Source organism: Podarcis raffonei, chromosome 12 (assembly GCF_027172205.1).
Source record: "Podarcis raffonei isolate rPodRaf1 chromosome 12, rPodRaf1.pri, whole genome shotgun sequence".
Classification (NCBI taxonomy): Eukaryota; Metazoa; Chordata; class Lepidosauria; order Squamata; family Lacertidae; genus Podarcis; species Podarcis raffonei.
Genome location: NC_070613.1, coordinates 47,077,050 through 47,089,298, shown reverse-complemented (window position 1 = coordinate 47,089,298; position 12,249 = coordinate 47,077,050). Strand labels below are relative to the sequence as shown.

At 42.4% G+C, this 12,249-nt stretch overlaps 1 protein-coding gene and 1 pseudogene across 1 annotated transcript in view; both read right to left on the bottom strand.

Annotated features, from left to right (window-relative positions):
* Positions 1-12,249, bottom strand: part of TMEM108 (transmembrane protein 108) — a 182,864-nt gene that overhangs the window by 119,867 nt on the left and 50,748 nt on the right. The gene's annotated exons all lie outside the window — the stretch shown is intronic.
* LOC128398314 (zinc finger protein ubi-d4-like) lies at positions 7,675-9,843 on the bottom strand (annotated as a pseudogene).

Sequence of the window (12,249 nt, the reverse complement as noted above, 5' to 3'; positions counted from 1 at the left end):
TCAGCTGCAGCTGCTGTCTCGCTTCCAATACTGCAAGTCTACTGTGAGTACAACCTCCACATCACAGAGACTACTGTGGAGCACCAGTCTGTAACACAAAGCTAACAGCCACAAACAAAGAGAACAAGTACAAAAGGTGCTCTTATAACCCATGCTGTACACTCCCTGTCTTGGTTAGTATTGCCACAGACTACATTAGGTCTGCTCTTATTCCTGTGTTAACAAATGCCAGCCATACGCTTGCCACTTAGAGGCATACAGTGAAAAACATGTGCCTCTTTCTTTGGTGCAGCTGTGTGAGGAAAGAAGGAGGCCAAGCGTCTAGAATCCCGAACAGCACATTTGTAAGGAAATTTGAAAATAATTTGAGTGTTCCACAATTGCTTTGCTGAGACAACAGGAAAAAATGGCAACTAAAGCTCACAGGAGACCCATTTGTTTCATTTGTGTTTACAACTGTTCATTCAGAGTGCTCCACAGCCAAGCCGCGATATTGGAACATAAATTAATTTACTACAATTCTGATGTGAGATGGAAAGATTAATGTAATGTGTATCCAAAGGGAATTCCCACTACACGCTGTTTGCCAGAATCCATAGAAACCAGCCCTTTTCATGCTGTAACACATTGCTGTATTGTGGCTGCTGTGATTCCTTAGCAACAGAGCTACTTTTCTGTACAACCCAACACATATAATGCATTCCAGACATAAGTAGTAGGGCTTGTAATTTTTGAGTGAAGAGTGGGAGAAGAACAAAAACTGGAGGTCTTTGTTGTATCTTAAATTGTATCCTTTCCCTGAGTATATTGGAGGTGGAGACTTACACAGTACCAAAAAAGAAGACACAGATTTAAGGGGGTGGAAGCATATTCTAATTTAGAAATAACTGTTATAATTTAAACAGAAATACAGTGCATAGCTGTGAAGGCTGTAAACAAGTGATCAGTATACCAGCTCAGCCTGTTGATGGGCAACTTCCAAACCCCTTCTCTCCCTTCTTATCATTAGGCAAAGTGAGGCAACCACCTCAGGCAGCGGGTGTTGGAAAGGGGTTAGCATCCCCCTCTATTTGAGGACTAAGATTTGTGGACCATGCAGCCTGTCTTGTACCTAGTTCTCCAAACTACCCTGCTTCCCTCAGTTTCTGTGGAGGACGCTATTTCGTTGCCCACATTGACTTTTGCTGGGGAATGGGATCACCATCTTGTCTTCTGCATCAGGCAGCAGAACATCCTGGGCTGACCCTGCTTCTTCCAGTTTTGTTTTGTTTTAATTGGTCTTGGACCAAACAGTCATTCACACAGAGGATCCCTTCAATGAGAGGGGTCACCTATGGTCGCTTTACTCATGCTTAGGAAGAAAGGTGGGTCACAAAGGCATTTAATGAATAAAAGTGCCGTAATTCAAAAAATTAATACCTATTAAAAACCACAGCTACTTTGGAAGGACAACTGCACAACAACACTGTTCTCACCTGTCTCTTGAAAGTGTACAACACATTCTTCAGAACTGGGCTGCCACTACTGAGAAAAAAAATTAATCGGAGGAGGGGAACCTATGCCAGCCAGCATGACAAAGGTCAGGAATGATGATAATCAAAGTGCAACAACATTTGGAGGGTCATGGGTTCCCAGTCCCTGTTCTTTTACTACCAGATGCCAATAGGAGCTGATCGAAGTAATGGGAAAGCAACATTATTCTATATTAGCCATTTAACATTTGGTGTGTACAAAGTTTCAAACGAATAAACCTATTCGGTATCTTGGCATCTTTTCTTAACTGCCTCTTCTCATTTACTAAAAGTTATTAATGAGCCATCTCAAAACCCAGGTAAAATGTGCCATTGGGGAATTCTCTAAACAGAAAAAAAAGCATTCAGTCTTCTCCACCAATGTGTTTTTTTACAGCATAAGCTGAGGAATGAATGATACTACCATGTGCTACCCATACATTCTATGTGACATACCTTTTATCACTTGACCGCCACAGCACTTTACTAAATCCCAGTCCCTTGTAAAAGGCTTGACTTTTCAGTGGAACAATAGCTGGCTATATAAGAGGGAATATACTTTGCTGAACCATGCAGTCTAATTTCAGAAAGCAGTAAACATTTGAAAACCAGACCTCAAAATCCTTTAATCTGACAGCTGTGAGTCACACATGTTTATAAAGAATATTTAGGTGCTGAGATTGCTCTATTCAAACAACAATAATATAAAACTGCTGTTTAAGTAAATCATTAAAACAATGTGAAATACAGGCACACAAATATGCATGCAAAGGCAAATCTATAAAGGAAGAGAATATTAAACCAGCAATTGTACTGGTGCAATATTCCTTTATAGCATTTCCTTCCCCAGACAATTCATACTACGTCAAGCCAGGATTGCAGTAACTATCAGTAAAATAAGACCTGACAAACCCATCCAAAAGCCAGGTTTCAAATGGCTCTTTGCCACAGAAAAATGGCCTTACAGTGAGTGAGCATGCTGTTATTCAGATGCAGCACAAGAGAGACTCAATGGAACAGGATGCCTCTGTTTTCCCAATACATTGCAAATATCATATCCATAACAGTGATCTAGTCAAAGGCTGATCCTTATTTAGTCAAAACAGCACAATCCATGCACAAGAGGAAGATGTCAGCATGTTCTGGGGGAACCCAAAGTTCGTAAATGTACAAAAAATAAAAGCCTTTCATTAAAAAAAAAAAAAACTAATTGGAGGGAATCCCCAAAACATCCAAATGAGGACTGAACATGCTCAGTGGGCACAGAATGCTGACTATTGTGAGAATAGAATATTCTTCTGAACAGGTGCATTTTAATACTGCCACATTTTGCATTGTTTGTACAACCCTTATACATATAACACTTGTATAGAAGCACAAATATGGATTTGTCAGTCTTCTACACTGTTATCTTTTAGATGCCAATTTAAAACTTTCCTATTTATCCAAACTTTTGGTGAACTGATACTCAGCTGATACTACTATTTGTATTATCCTTTATTGATTATTTCACTTACATTATAAACCATCCTGGAGGCCTATTCTTGGCACTGCGGTGGCTTATACACAGTTTGTAAGTATATGTAGCAGCAGGTCTACATACACTTACCTGAAAGTAAGTCTCATTGAATCCAGTTACTTCTAGGATTGCCCTGTAAACAAATTAGTGATTGCTACCAACTCTCTCAATAAGTTTGCTGATAGGACAATTAGTCATTGCAGTCAAACAAGCTTCAGCTTCTTTTCGATGTCTCAAAGTACGTATAAAAGATAGTTACACAAATACACAAGGAAATTCGTTCCGAACTGAAAACAAAGGCTATTTGAACCTAGAGACAATTTCACACTCTATTTTTTTTCATCCCAGGGCTACCAGCTATAATGTAGCCATCCAAACCACTTCCAGGATCCTCTATCCTGAAACCACAATCTTTTCAAGGGCGGCTTTGATCTAACTGTGGCTGGCTAAGTAGTTTCACGTATTAAAGAATTAACAATGATGCTGTTCATCTTCCTCCCTTCTAAGTCTGCACTCCTGAGCATCAAACGTTATCTCCTTGACAAGTGGCACCATGGTTATTCAGGGCATCATAATAGAACAGTCTGCCATTAATTCAGGAGGTAAGGCTGCAGTACAAATCCTACCAGCAAACAGAAAAGCCAGCCAATAGCCATCAAGCTAGCTCTCTGGCTTGTCAGGGGAAATAAGAGCCATCACTAAATTTCCAAGCAAGCAGACAAGATGTTGCTTAGTATTAGGCCGAGACAGAATTAAACGCTTTAAGAGATAGAAAATCTGAATGAAACCCATCATCTGTTTATAACTGTACCATTTCTAAGTTGCATTACCTCATAGGGCTAAGTGGAATTACTAGAACTCCAACTAAACGTCTTTTCATTTGCAACAAAATACAATAGCAGCATAGGGCTAGTTCCCTACATGTGATCCCTGGGAGCTGAATGTGTGAACTGACTCCATGGGAAAGAGTTAAACTTGAGGTGAAAGTTCTAGCTAAGGTTTGATATCCACAATGGCTCATTCACATTGGTTGAGGTCATCGTGTCATTAATTTGCATGTGCACCCACAGTCCATTCTTAGAGGCTTTCTTTACATTTAGAGACAGACATCTGGTTAACTCCACCTGTTTGTGCAATGGAAATCCACACGTGTTACAGGATTTTCAGTTTATCTTATTTTTTCCTCCAGTCCCCCTCTGTACTCCCCCAAATGTGCTCCAAAGAGTCCCACAACTCTCTGCAAAAAATCTTTGGGGTGCAGGCTTCTGTAGAGAAGAGGGGAGGGAGGAGTAACCCCACTACATGAGAGAACTCCTGCTTGTGCTATGTTGCATCTCATCCTGTAGATATAAAAGGATTCCCCAGATATCCTTGCCTTTTAAGCCAGAATTTCAAACCTGCAAAGGCTGTCTTTCCAACAACCATTGTAATGTATTTTGAGTAGAGGTAGCCTATGCAGGTCAATCAGCCAGAAGAAATACTCCATGGCGATTGTATTGGACCTTGGAAAACAAAATTAATTGATGAAAGCCAGGAATAGAAAAATGGTGTCCTGTAGTCCAGGCAATTCTGTCCCTTGATATGCCGTCACTCCCATGGACTCATGTAATTCTTCTGGCTGGCTGACCTGTACAGGCTACCTCTACCCAAAATATATTAGATTTTTCATTTCTCTCACCTTCTGTCCAATGAGCTCAATACTACACACATGGTTCTCTCCCCCACTCCCATTTTTTCTCTCAAAACAACCATGTGAGGTGGGTTAGACTAAGACAGTGACTTCCCCAGGGTTACCCAGGGAGATTTGTGGATGAGTGAGGAGTTGGGCATGGGTCTCCCCAGTCTTAGTCCATATCACACTGGCCCCTGTTAATTAAAAATTAAGTAACTTGTGACAAGACTAAAATGTATTGATTGGCTAAAAGATCTAACTGGGATCAAGGATATTTCTACAAAGAAAACAAAATAATCTTCTCATTTTTTAAAATGCAGTTACAGTTGCCCAAAATTGTCCTGGTACATGACAGCATCATTTGTTGTACAGAGCTACAGCAGGAAAATCAGAAGGATTTAAAAAAACACAAAAGCAAAACTAGGCCATTCTTTGCTCAAGGCATGCTCTAAAAAAAAAAGTAGTACATGTTTTGCGTGGAAAATTCTGTTTTTAAAACATTTCATGGCAGGGTTTCATCCCTTTTACTTGCTTCACTTTTCAGCATTAAGGTAGAAAATGGGGGTTATTTTTGACAGCATGCCCATTAATCAAAGGGTCTGTGAAGCCCGGAACATATTTTAGCTGATCATTACCAGAATGTCTTTGCTAGCTGAGGATCAAATTAGAGCCTAAACCATTTTTTTCCATCCTGGATGTCAGCAGTGAAAAGCCCATGCTTTTTCAGATTAGTACAGCTATATCCAATAACACCAGTTTGACACAGAACATAAGACCCACTTCAGTCTCGGTTCAGGCCTGGTTTGGGGACTGAATCAGCCTTGGTTACCCTGAGAGATGACCTTTATTAAGAGAGGGACCATCTCAGTGGCTTTTGATGCTACTGACTATATACTCCTAGATCAAATGTGTGGGATAGGTATTGGATGCACCATATTATGGTGCCATAACTCTTACCTGCATGGCTGAGTAAAGGATCCCTGGATGGTTAAGTCCAGTCAAAGGCAACTATGGGGTGTGGCGCTCATCTCACTTCAGGCCGAGGGAGCCGGTGTTTGTCCACCTACAACTTTCTGGCTCATGTGGCCAGCATGACTCAACAGCTACTGGCGCACGGAGGACTGTGACAAGTGCCAGAGTGCATGGAAATACAGGACACTATTTTGTCCCCATTACTATTTAACATCTGCATGAAGCCACTGGGAGCAATCACGAGGAGTTCCAGAGCACAGTATCATCAGTACACACTTGACATACAGCTTTGCTTCCCCATAAGATCTAATCAGGGGTGGATGTGCAAGAACTGGACCAGAATAGACTGCTGATGAGGCAGGTGGTTGTCAGAACAGGACAGCTCTGCTAAAATGTCTGTATTGGCTACCCACATGCTACCAGGCCACGTTAAGGTTCTTGTATTACTACCCCTTACACCCCAGTCTGATCATGGAGATCATCTGGAGGAGCATCATTGGTTGTTCCCCATGTTTCACAAGCCTGACTGGCTTCAGCTAGAAGTGGGACATTTTGTGTCACCAGCCCCATGCTGGGGGACACTTTTACAGCAGAGATTCAGAAGGCATCCTTGCTACTGACATCTCTAGAAGACCTTTTTCTTTTATGCTGACAGGGTTCCGCTTTTCCCCCCTCTCCCTAACATGAGCCAATCATTTTTATAATCATTTTGTATAGTTTTATGTTATCTTCTGTTTTACTGCATTTGTAGAAACTGTTTTACATCGCCTTGATATTTTATGAGTGGGCTGTGTGTGTGTGTGAAAATAGGATGCTGCCACATACTGAGTAAGATAATCAGGCAATCTCTTTCAGCATTGTCTACACGGACTGGCAGTGGCTCTCCAGGGTTTCAGGCAGGAGTCTTTGACCCAGACCTATCTGGAGGTTCTGGGGATTGAACATGGGATCTTTTGCTTGCAAAATAGATGCTCGATCACGGAGTTACGGTCTGCAGGAGCAGGCATTGCAAAAAGCAAAAAGAAAAGAAAAACACATTTTAATAGGAATGGGATGGCAGAGGATACACACAACAGCAGTACAGAGGACAAATTCCATGTATGCCAGCAACTAAGGTGCACAGTGAGGTAGCACAATTGGAGAGCATATATAGTGTCATCATGTCACATCTGAACTGGTTTGATTGCCAGGTTGCTAGAAGCTGGTGTTGGGGAAAATGCAGCAGAACAGTCTAAAAGGATTTCTTTTCCAAGCCAGTGACTGGAAATGACAGATGGATCACTGAAGAAATACAAACATTCCCTCGATGGCTCCCTTTACTAAAAATTAGGATGCAGATTGAAGCAGTTACAGGAGGGAGCATGATAGTCTCACCGGAAAAACTGAGAAGGGCACAGTTTTATTATTATTATTCAGACCTTAGAGCATCATTATAGAGAACTGCTTTTGCATATCCAACTAAACAATGATACACAGAACAGGAAATAAAAGGAATTCAATGACTGTCAGCATATTCCTATCCCTTTTTACTTAGAAGCGTGTCCCACTGAGTTAATTAGGACTTACACCCTCATACATATAATAAGGTCTGCCACCTCTGCATATTAATATTCAGTTAAAGTTAACTAACCCCAAATGGCTTGCCAGCCATTTGGTATTTAATACGGTGCCCCAATTGGGGTCTTAACGGTCCCAGAAGACAACCAGCATATATCACTTACTGTAAGAAATCAACGACACAAATGCTGCTGCTTCTGTTCATGAGGACTGCACTGTCTGAAAGCCGCAGTAAAAGTTATGGAGTTGGACAAGGAAGGGACGGGGTGTTCCACGTTAAAATCCCTACACAGCCACAAAGATCACTAGGTAACTGTTAAAAAGGAACGTATTGGCTACTCATATGCTACCAGGTGCCTAAAGGTGTATCATGAAGGCGCCAGGCGAACTTCCCTGGAGAGAGCATTTGACAGACAGGGAGCCAGTCATTAAGGGTGCCCTGATCATCCACAGTCAGAACATGAAACCAGGTTGCCCCGTTTTCTTCTTGCTCTTGGAGTCTCCAAGGCAAAAGTCGCAGTAATTGTTGGGCAAGGCCAAACCATCCAGACCTTTCTTCGATTTCTGCTCCTCAGACTTCTGTGAATCAGGTGTGGAGGGCTCTAAGTCTTACTTGTCTCCCCCTTCTTCCTCAGTAGGTGGGAGTGCACATAGTGGTAACTTAGCCCAGGACGGTTCTTGTAACACTTCCCATAGATATCAGAGGCATACGGTTGTCTCCCAAAATGGCTACATCCAGCTTTTTCCGGGCGCTCCCAACTCCCTGCCCTTGGCTTTGCCTTTGCCTTGGCATTTTGGCATGTCTTCTTCATAGTCCTCATCATTAATCAGGTTCCAGGTTCCTTTTCCTTGTGTGGCTATTGGCAACAGGAATCTCGCCAAGGCTGTCTTTGTCAGTATGAGGGTCGGGCAGACTGCGCTCCTCAAGAGAGTCCATCCTCAAAAGGGCCTCCAGGCTGCTGCCATCCTGAGAGATCACACCCTCTTTCTTTAGGGTCTGCTCAGTGTCTGGTTTAGTGGAATGGAAGGGAAGCCTTGGATCCTCAGGAGGGTGAGCGTGACATTTTTTCTGCCCGCGCCAAGCTGGGTAGGAATAGAGCTGGCCAGATGCCAAACCTGGCCCCCTGTGCTGCTTCTCCATCCAGATGTAGCAGCTACTCTGTGCCACTCCAGTCTGCGAGTCCAGAAATGGCGATCAAATACTTCTCTCAGCGCACAGTCTGGCACTGTAGTTGTGGCACTGCTCCATTGTGTCCTTATAATATTGTTCGCCAAGGAGCTTCACCACATTCTGTACCACCGCTGCCATTTTCCCCTCACCTTTTTCTTTGCCCTGCTCCCAAGGGCAAGACAACCAGATGCTGGGTAGACTTCAGACATAGGGCAAGATACTCTGTTCCTTTAGGGAAGATCTACATTGGGAAGCTTGCCTTTGCTGACACTGCAAAGGACTTTATTCAGGCATATTTGTATGCTGCCTTGAAGGTCTAAGTGGTGAAAAGTAAGGTATAAATGTTAAGTAACTATCAAATAATGAGTGCAAGGACAAATGAATGAATGAATGAATATTACTGCCTTTGTGGATAATTAAGCTTTCAAAATGGTGGCTGTGGTAGCTCTTTCTGGACTGGTGACTGTGAGACACAGTCTCTTGAATCTGATTCTAGCCTTTACTGATTGTTCCCCAGCCTCCCTCTAATGAATGGACAGAACCACTAATTCCTGTTTCTTCCTAATTTTAATCTGTCTCCATCAGTTGCCATGAACCAACAAGAAAATTCACGTACAGCTTGCAAAACCATGATTAATTGATTATGTGAAGTAAGTGTTCCTTCTGTCGTTGGCAGATATAGCAGGGCTTGTCTCAGAATACAGAAGCCATTAAGGGAGAAGTTTTATTGAAGCTGTCACACTGCAATATTCCAGAGGGTCTTTCCTAAACTGCCATACAAAGCAAACAATAATAAAAACCAAAAAGATTGAGAGAGAGCTCAAATATCACTGAACAAGGATTTTGCCTATTTTGTTTTCCATTGCAATTCACATAGAACACAAAGGAAGGTGCTTGGAGAAAGGCAAACAGTCTCTCTCTCTCTCTCTCTCTCTCTCTCTGTGTGTGTGCGTGTGTGTGTGTCCATCCCCTCTTGGTAGTTGATGGACTGGTCCCTTGGAACCACATGTGGCAGTCAAGTGAAAAATACAGCAGCAATGAAGCAGCTTTAGTTTACACTAAGGATTTTATTAGCAGCTTAGCAGCCCCAGAGCTAAGCTCTGATGGAACAGACAATCTGTCTTCCTTGATGTTTCTTGGGAGCAAAGGAAACAGCAGGGGAACACATAAATCTAAGCAAGATTCATAAATAACTGGAGCCTCAGCCATAGGTCAAAGGGAGGGATCATCAAAAGAATCTTTTCTAAAGTAAAAACCAAGCCCAGGTGTTAATCCTAATTGCACTAAATTAGACTGTCACAATCTGAGCATATGCTTGTAAACCTTTTGGGAATGGGGAAACGTCTCATATTTTGTGGTTGCTATTCGCCCTGAGCCCTTGAGACCAGGCTGGCTAAAAATCAAGACCAGGCAATACAGTTCTGTATTTACGGAATTTAGGCCTGGGTGGGCCACTCTATTTCTAGTCTATATCAGTTTCTCAAGTGTTCAATAATAGGTCTGTTTGGGTTAGGGGCTTTCCAACAAGCAGTATAGAGCAATATGGAGTCTTGGTGGACCGTTTAATCCCCCCCCCCCAGCTACAATTGTAATTCCAGAGAATTCAAATTGCAATACAGTAACATACAACTTTAAAAACAAGCAAAAAAAAAAGTTTATCATCTGTATGAATACTCATTGCACTAACGACACATTGTCGTTGAGACCATCGTGGAACTTAAGAAGACTTCCTAAACTTCATAGTGAGTTTGAAAATTAACTGAATCAGATCTGCCAGAGGATATAATAGTGAAAATAATGTTTAAGAAAGCAGTATAAAGTGGTACTTTGGTTTTTAAACGTAATCTGTTCCGGAAGACTGTTGGAGTTCTGAAACATTCGAAAACCAAAAACTCAATACGGAAGCTGCGTTTCATGTTCAACTTCCAAGGCATGTTCAAAAACCGAAGCATTTACTTCCAGGTTTACGGTGTTCAAAAACTGAAATGTTCATCAATGGAGACGTTCGAAAACCGAGGTACCACTGTATTAGGGGAAATCATGCAGGTTAGGCAAAACTGCATTAAAATATGCCTATTAGGATAGATTTGCACTAAGATGCTGATGAATTTTCATGAGGACTATGTTTTTAATGCTAAGCGATTAGGAAATGTGGAAAACTGAACTTAAGATTGGAAAAATGAGAAACTGAGAGAAAATATGGGGTTGAATTGCCTGGTACAAGATAAGCAAAGAGGCTGAAATTGTCTCTTCAACCACTACCTTTCCACATACAATGGAAAATGAGGGGAAGATAATGTGCAGGCCAGGTTATTGCCATGTGGTGAAGAGTAGAGAAGAGATTTCTGATGTTTCTAGGAAGGGAGAGAAGTCAATCAGGGCTCCATTCCTTCCTCTGTGGTCTGAGGTTTTCAGCAGTTGGGATGGTTGTCACTATTTTCCCTTTCCCCCTTGCTAGAAATTTCAGCAAAATGTTTTATTACTTGCCAAAGGCAAAATAAGATATCTAGTGCTTCTGCTAAGAGGGAAGCATAGGCTGTGTCTGCTGGTAAATAAAAATGCTTCATGAGCCTTTGTGTGTTTTCCTTCATAGTGAGTGAAGGAAAGTGGTTTGATTTGAAAGTGGTTCTACCTAAATTCTATCAACACATAAAGTGTGCAACCAGGGGAGAAAAGACTCTGGACAGGCTGTATACAAATGTTAAACAGGCCTATAAGGCCGAACCATTGGCACATCTAGGCCAATCTGATCATGTGTCCCTGCTCCTGACTCCTGAATATATTCCATTGAGGAAACGGACTCCAGCTATAAAGAGGGATATTACAATATGGCCAGCTGAAGCATCCCAACAACTACAAGACTGTTTTCATGACACCGATTGGGAGGTATTCGCCCAACAGGATATAGAGACTCATACTGAGCAAGTGTTGGACTATATCAGGTTCTGGACTGACAATGTAACACAGAGGCGCCGGATAAAGATCTACCCAAACAGGAAGCCCTGGATGACAAGGGAGGTCCAGGGGTTGCTAAAGGCAAGAAATACTGCTTTCAGAAGTGGAAATAAGTCGCTGTACAGCTTAGCTAGAGCGGATCTAAAGAGAGGTATCCGTGTAGCAAAGGAGGCGTATAGACAGCGGCTGGAGAATCATCTACAAAGTAACAACACCAGGCAGGTGTGGCAAGGTGTACAAGAATTAACAGGGTATAAATCCAAGGATTCCCTGGCAGACGAGGGAGGGGCATCCCTCGCAGAGGATTTGAATGCCTTTTTTACCCGTTTTGAAGTAACATCTGCAGCAACACCTGCTGAGGCTTTACCACCACCACCACCACCCCCTGGGAAGGCTTTGCCATCACCACCACCATCACCATCATCAGTACAAAGGAATGTAGCAGTCTCTGTGGAAAAAGAAGAGATGAGGAAGGTGTTGAAGGGAATCAACCCAAGGAAGGCCACAGGGCCAGATGGGGTAGCTGGAAGGGTATTGAGAGACTGTGCAGATCAACTAGCAGGAGTTTTCACTGGGATTTTAAATCGATCCCTAGCCCAGGCTATTGTTCCATCCTGCCTAAAGTCCTCTATTATCGTTCCAATAGCAAAAAAACCTAACCCGGAAGAACTGAATGACTTTCGTCCAGTAGCACTCACACCTATAATCATGAAGTGCTTTGAAAAGCTGGTACGAAATCATGTCATTGCCTGCCTACCAGAGGGACTGGACACATTCCAATTTGCTTATAAAACGAAAAGATCGACAGAGGACGCTGTGGCGATTGCCCTCCATGCCGTCCTTGCACATTTGGAGCAGCGGGGGGGTTATGCCAGACTGCTTTTTTTAGATT